Genomic DNA, 6,438 nt, shown 5'->3' with positions numbered 1-6,438 from the left:
ATCTACTCTATAGTATAAAACGATAAGCCTTTTTTTTGTAACGTTTTTGTGTCACGTTTTTTGTCAAGTTATTTGAAACGTTTTGAAACTCAAGGGCTATCTCCTGAGTATCAAGTCTTAAAAATTCGAGTCATCAGAATTCAAGGAGAACTGGCTTTCCAGTCCGCAACTCGGGGAGGTTGGGTGCCGGGGGGGGGGGGGAAACCGCTGACCCCAACACCCCGTTGATGAAGATGATGACGCAATAGCCCAGTTATTGCGTCATTTCCATAAACATTTATTATTTTAGTAATTTCATTCATTCAATAAATGAGCTCAACTCTAAAATTCTCTATCATCGTTGTTTTTTCAGAAAACAGAATTATCAGCCACTCTAAGCAAGATAATCAAGTTCTCTCTCATTATATTATTTGCAAAACTATTAAAGCCACCATGGCTTTAAGATGATTATTCCGAGTATTAGAAGTTAAAAATGAATAAAGAAACCCAGTAATACATACGCTACAGGTTCTTGTGAATGCATATACTAGAGATTTCACTATCAATATGTATTAAGAAGCAATACATCTTGAATTAGGTGTAATTTTATATAACAAAATAATAAAATTCAGGTCCTTTCCTTCATTTTGTATAAACATTTCTTTGAACGATGCTTTCATATTTCAAGGGTTATTATACAGTATATATATATAATATTTACTCCTACTTGTCTAAATTGTTTCCTATTCATTAAACGTAATCTATATATAGGTTATTACGCCAGCGCATAGGCACCAGATGTTTCTAATTATTCCAAAAAGACTGATGCTTCTATTTAAGAAGACAGGTATCCCTTGCTTAACGAGGCGAAATTAAATGCGAAATAAATTAATATACGCGGCAAGAGTTTCGATTAACGCGCCTTTAACCCTGGGGAGCTCGCAGCTGATCTGACATATACATGCAAAATGTTTAATATAAATATTCTTACATAATTTAGTGTATAACTTGGAGGTCATGAGTAGCTGTGCATTCATATGTTGTGAGTGATATTCCGCACTTTTTTTTTTTTTTTTGCTGTCAGTTTGGTTTAACACGTTATGTAAAGGTTTATATTTGACAGTAAATTGTATCTGAGAGATACCGCGACCTCCGATGTCAGTATAGTATGGTTTAGTTTTTTTTTTTATTATTATTTGTTCAATAATTTGTAGATTGTAACTGAACCATCATGAATTACTGAAATAGAGAGCCAAAGCGAATAGTGATATAGTACTTTGTATAACATTAATAAGTAACTTTTTTGTATAATTTCTTATAAACAAGATTTTACCTGATCTAAATATATGTATAAAAATTTTAAATTTATATTAAAATTTTAAACTTTTACAATAAGAAAACATGCTTATTTTTCATAGATGTCCTCTAGGAGATGTGCTTTACATTATGGAAAATACTAAGGAAAGTGATCTGGAGCCTACTCCACCTTTACTACGAGTTGCCCATAAGGTTGATTATGCTTGTATGCTCCGAAACTTTTAGTTTCTCTATATTCGGCATGAAACTTTTGTACTTTCTATATTCGGCTATGAAATAATGTTGGATTCAATATCCACTTAATTTGTACCATCATGTATTATATTTGCAGTGTTTAGATTGTTTAGTTTTTCTTTGTTTTTTTTGCATTTTAGCGCATACTAATAATGAATGTATCTCTCAGATATACCGCGACCTACGCTGCAATTCTTACCGCCGCGAGCTCCGTATTTGCCACGCAAAAACATGCAAGCCTCGTGGCGTGAGCTTGATGACGTCATTCGTCCTACGCAGCCTCTTACGAATTATTAATACAGTAATCGATCATGGACGAATTGTAATTTTTACCATTGATTATTAGATTTGATCAACGCGGTAACATCGAGGGAGACCTGTATATACAATATACCCTACAAGTGGGGAACAGAGAAGTTGTAAAAGGACTCTGATGGAGTACATATTAATACATAAACTCGCCCCTTTTTCGAACTTCTCGGCGCCAAATCCTTTGGGTAGCGAATAGTGACATAATAGTGACTTTGTATAACATTAATATAAGGCTCTAAATAGAAGGTACGCTTACACGCGCCATCTTGGATCCAGAGTCGCCCACAGTCGCATTTGTTCGAGCTCTTGATTTTTTTTTATTTTTAGAATTATTTAATCGATTGGATAATTATTAAACTATTTCATTTTATCACTAGGTTTATAATTCTCGTTATATGCTCAATTCAATACTCACTTCACAAAGTCTAGAACAATCTGTTGGCTTTTATTCATCCAACACGAAGACAATTCTGTAGCCATATTGTCCTGATATCTTGGAAATCGATACACACTGAATGCCTATTTGTACAATTTGGAGCAGAACAACCCCCCCCCCCCCCCATTTCGCTATAAATCAAGAAAATCAAGAGCTCGAACGAATGCGACTCTCGATCCAATATGGCGGCAAATAGGCGTACCTTCCATTTAGAGCCTTACATTAATAAGTAACTTTTTTTGTATAATTTCTTCTCTGCTTGGCGTCTTGCCAAGAATAGTCGATTCATGCTGAAGGGGAGAAAGAAATGAAGAACGTACGAATTGGTCGCCAACACGCGAAACCACGTGCTTTATAGGTAAAATTTTCCAACTATTATACAAGCAACATAGTTAACTACAATAATCATAAAAGAGAAGTTAATTTTCCAACCTGTAATAATAAACAACTCATTCCACAATGAGTTGTTTATTATTACAGTGACTGATTACCCTATATTCTGAATGGATTCTCCTTTTTCTGACATGCGCAGAAGTGTCGAAGAATCTCTAATCGGTGGGCGAACTATACCTGATACAATCTTTTAAATATATATATAAAATTTTAAATTTAAATTAAACTTTTACAAACTACTTATTTTAATTTTCAGACACCATCTATAACTTCTAAATAATTTCTGTACTATAAATAATAATTTAGAAAAGCATGTAGTGTACTTGCTTCGGCAGTACATATACTAAAATTGGAACGATATAGAGAAGATTAGCATGGCCCCTGCGCAAGGATGACACGCAAAATCGTGAAGCGTTTCACATTGCTTTGTTCTAATGATAGTTACTGCAGTTCTTCTAGAACAGTGTTTCAACTGGGCCCTGAAAGGTTTCCCTGGAATTTGCATTTTAGTTTGCTAAGCATTTTTCATGAATAAATATTTTATAATGGAAATATTCTGAGAAAAATAATCGTGGATGTATCGAAAAGCTCAGACCCAGCGTATATTTTTAAACATGGAAATGTTTAAAAATACGCTGATCTACCAAAAATCTAAAAGTATAAGTTATCATGAATGATCAGGAAGTTTCAGACATCAAAATCTTTCAACATTCTGGAAGGGGAATACTGCTGTTTATGACCGGTGGTTATAAAAATTGCCTGCAAGCCGATTACAAAAATGGGCGGCGTACCTCTGTTCTCAAAACTAAACGAAATAACATCTGTGTTGTAAATGTCAGTGACCAATCAGCAAGGAAGTATAAAGAAAATTTTTCCACTGAAATTGAAGATCGGGTGGATCTTGGATTGATGATCAGGTGATTTGACTGATTGTGTGCATGATCAAGTGTTACTGAATTGTGGATTGACGTGATCGGATCAGAGGATTACGGTAAAAATTGTAGATTAGAATTATGATGAGAACACCTACTAAGATAAGTCATTCAGTTCCGTATAAAATAGCATTACTACCGTCTACGGAAAAACCTCTAAAATTCGGAGAGATTTATGGAAAATTTCTAAGGCTAGGTAAACTACTAAACAACAACTGGCCAGGAAAGATAAAACTCTGAGAGACATCACCCCCCCTACACACACACACACACAGCGGTTATAGACGACATCATGGATGACCCAAACGACGAAAACCAAACACAACAAAACTTAGTACATTCGCCAAACTCGGAAGAAGCAGTATTCCAAAGCAGTGCCTACCAGACAGCAGAACCATACACACCCCAATTTCCAAAAAAGGAAAATCTCTAACACGACAGACATACCCAAAACAACAGAGATGGAAACAGACAAGAAAATAAAAGAAAGAATATCCCAGTCATCTTAAGCGATGGACGTCCGCATTAGAAATATCAGAAATCACCTTCACAAAAGCCACAAACACAGAAGAAGGAATACGTATACAGCCAAAAACCTTGACAGACTATAGGAATATAACTAAATTCTTAGACAACAACCTATCGTACACACATTCACACTCAACAGCAAGAAAAATCTAAAAGTAGTGCTCAGAGGAGTAATTGAAACAATACTGACAGAAGCCACAACAGACCTTCAAAACAAAGGATTTAGACCAATTAAAATCAGCTGAATGCACAGAGCAGACGACTCCTTACCCTCGATCCTAGTCGAAATCGTTAAAGATCAAAAACATATATGACTTCTGTGACCTAATTATAAAGATAGAGGCTTTAAAACACAAATCTACAACAACTCAGTGAAATGTGAAGGAAAATACACTACATCAGAATGCCAGAAACTGTGCAACCAGCCAGCAAAATGCAATAATTGCGGAGGCTGGGTTGCCGAGCACCCTGCCAACTACAGAGGGTGCTCGGCATTTCCCCCAAAACCAGAAAATGCAACCCTGAACCAACAAACCAATACAAGAACAATGCCCACCCAACAAACGACAGCCCCCCACAACGAATGAAAGGACATATGCTGAGGTTGCAAGACCAACCCACCAACAAGACTCATAGCCCAAAACAAACCACACACAGCAAACCCAACCTTCTCAACACAACAAGTTGCATAGGAGAAGTGCTTGCAGAACTTGGGCAAAACCAACTCAACACAAGAAGCCAAGGACATCATCCTAAGACACACACACAGATATTGTTCTCTGCAATCCTTAATGGATAAACAGAAAAGAAACCCCACCTCATTACAGATCGTCAGCTGGAATGCCAAAGGACTACCCAACAAAACTCTAGAACTACAAGAATTCACAACAACAGACATCATCCTCATAAACAAAACATACCTGCGACAAGACAAGAATCAATAACTACACTAAGTACCACACACACAGAACTTATGCAAGAGGTGGCGGCACTGCCATCTTTATTAAAAGCATAAAACACAGCGCAATAGTCAGACCCCAAACAGAACACATGGAAACAGCAGGAATAGAAATACACATGGAAAACGCAAGCTGTATCATGATCTTTGCAGCCCCCCCCCCCCCGAATAAAAAAACTTCTAGAGACCCAGAAGAAATACTGAACACAGGAAAGCCGTAATCATAGCTGGAGACCTCAAGGCCAAACATCTGATCTGCAATAGTAGAAACACCAATAACAATGCCAAAATATTCAACGCATATGCCACCACAAGAAATATGGCAATAATAGGACCCACAGAACACATGCACTATGGAGCTACTGGCCGACCAGATGTGCTACCATATCATATAATTACCAAATACAGTCAATAAACGAGCTGAGCACAGACCACAATCCCCATCATACTACAGCTGGGCACTATACACGACCCAACAAAAGACACCACCACAATAAACTGATAAACTGGAACCAACTGCCTACAGCCCTCCTAGAAAAGCTTGGCCCAGTACCACACATAACCACTGAAAAGTTGAAAAGAGCAGTGACAGCATTCGAAAAGCAGATAGCAACAGCAATATCCTCCATAACAATCACAACCAAAAGTACATCCTCCAACAAACTCCCAGAAGAAATAACACAACTCATCAAAGAAAAGAACAGGCTAAGAAGACATACCAAAAAATCATGGACCCTGCAGATAAACAAGCAATTAACAGAGCAACAAACCAGGTCAGATATGTGCTTAAAAGACCACTGCAACCAACTATGGAACAACAAAAGAGAACAACTAAACACAGAAGATCAACATGTATGGAAAGTCATGAGGACTCTTCGCTCAAAGCCCAACACATACCCCCCAAGCAAAGGAGAACAAAATCGCATACTAAGAAGAAGAAAAAGCAGAAGCCTTCACAGCAGTGGCAGCCGGTGAAATTTTAAGTGTGGGTGCCACCTTTACAAAATTAAAAAAAAAATTATTCTTTTCCTAATCAATAATCTATTTATTAATAAATTGGTTACTAATGAGGGAAAAAAAGAATTTTTTAAATTTTATTTTGTATAGGCAGCACCACCTTAAAATTTCACCGGCCACCACTTCGCAGACAACCTAGAAAGACAATGCAGACCTAAACTTCACCCAGAAAATTCACATCCAAGTATATAAGATAATCTCGAAAGACAAACCTGATCAGAACCCAAAACCCACATCAACAGCAGAAATATACCAGATCATCAAGAAACTAAAAACCAAGAAAGCTCTGGGTACTGATGGGATCACGAATAGAGCACTTAAACTACTTCCTG

The 6,438-nt window shown here is 37.0% G+C and overlaps 1 non-coding gene across 1 annotated transcript; it reads left to right on the top strand.

Annotated features, from left to right (window-relative positions):
* The first annotated feature begins 2,990 nt into the window (after positions 1-2,990).
* On the top strand, positions 2,991-3,097 carry LOC150105017 (U6 spliceosomal RNA). Its single transcript, XR_016548638.1, has one exon. It is a non-coding gene; the product is annotated as a U6 spliceosomal RNA (small nuclear RNA).
* Positions 3,098-6,438: the final 3,341 nt, after the last annotated feature.

Source organism: Typopeltis vanoorti, chromosome 7 (assembly GCF_054136105.1).
Source record: "Typopeltis vanoorti isolate ZY-2024b chromosome 7, IOZ_Tvanoo_1.0, whole genome shotgun sequence".
In the NCBI taxonomy this organism is placed as follows: domain Eukaryota; kingdom Metazoa; phylum Arthropoda; class Arachnida; order Uropygi; family Thelyphonidae; genus Typopeltis; species Typopeltis vanoorti.
Note: the sequence above shows the minus strand (reverse complement) of the source record. Positions and strands in the feature narration are given on the sequence as shown.